Source organism: Bison bison, unplaced genomic scaffold, assembly GCF_000754665.1.
Source record: "Bison bison bison isolate TAMUID 2011002044 unplaced genomic scaffold, Bison_UMD1.0 scf7180017864451, whole genome shotgun sequence".
Classification (NCBI taxonomy): Eukaryota; Metazoa; Chordata; class Mammalia; order Artiodactyla; family Bovidae; genus Bison; species Bison bison.
Window position 1 is genome coordinate 1,698,304 of NW_011495013.1, and position 1,466 is coordinate 1,699,769.

Genomic DNA, 1,466 nt, shown 5'->3' on the forward strand with positions numbered 1-1,466 from the left:
ATGGCGTGTATGTCCTTGGGTCTTTGAGAGGCCTTGCTGCTGCTGGGTGGGAAGACAATAGTCAGCTACTATTCCTGTGGGAATTCCTGAGGGAGCTGCAAGTTGCTATGAATAGCCTGGCATTTGGAAGAGAAGTTTTGCAGAGGAGTCTCCTGCTGTGCCCTCTAGCTCTCAACTTGATGAAGGGGACAAGACCAGAGCCCAAGAGGTTGTGAAGGGCTCGGAGAGGAGGCCTATTAAGGGACAGGCTTTCTTGTGTCCAGATTCCACTTGGGTGACCCTGGGGAGAGAGACTCTTTTCCAGGACCACAATGCTCCATTTATAAGCTGCAATTAGTCGCAAACAAAATTTGTGCATCCACCACTAACTGTCAGCTCAAGAGGTTGAAAGTTCAGTCCCAGGGAGGTCAGGACGTCTTCCAAGGGGCTGAGGTCTATGCTTACAACCTCCCCTCCCCCACATGGTGCCACGGGACCCCTCCCTGGGGAGAGAACCACATTCCAGATGAGGCTGCCTGCAAAGCTGAACGAGCAGTGTCACAGGGCCTCTGGCTCTGGAAGTATTAGCACAGCAGACAGATGGGCCCGTTAGACTGACCTTTCTGCTGCAGAATGTTGACTTGGTTTATAATAAATATAGCCATCTGAGGAGAGCAAGGCAAGGAACACTCTAGTGATTATTAGGATTTAGCTGATGTTTGAAAGTTCAGCCAGTTTTGCTTGCATATTCCATGTGGAATAAAACAGCCAGAAGGGACCAGAAAAAATGAGCTGTTCTTTGCCAAATCAAAATGTGTAAATAGTTCTTCTGAGAGTGTAACAAAGAGCCTATTTTGCCTTTAAACACCAGAGCCAAAAACAGGAAAAGGCTGCAATTAAGTAACAGCAGAACAATATGAAGTTAATTGATCGTGGAATGATTATTACAAAGCTGCTATGCATTAACTCTACCTACGGCATGAGCACTTCTTTCAGAGTATAAACATCCTTTCCAATTCCAAATGCACTTTTTTTTTCTTTCGTGATGACACATTTTCATTTTCTATTGTGCTCTTAATTCTCGTTTGCAGTCCTCTGAACCTCGTTGCAAACTGTGACTAAATTCCTGCTTTCCCCACATGTGGGACTGGGTTGGGGATGATGATGTTGGAATCTCTGGGTGGCACTGCACTTCAGAGAAATGAAGATTCTTCAGTTTGGAGCCTGAGCTAGCGAGGATTGCATCCTTTATTTTCTTAATGAGCTTAGAGTGACTGCTCATTAGATGATGTTGACTCTCTCAGATAAAAGTGAAATTAATGGTTCCATTTACGTTGAGTAAATCACTTCAGGTCTTCCCAAGTTTCCTGAATAGGTCACCCAAACACCAGCCTCAGATCTAACCTAGAGAAACGCTGATGATTTTATAACCTTTCAGGCAGTATAAATGCAGAGGCACTCAACAAGCCTACCTAACCAGCACGTCA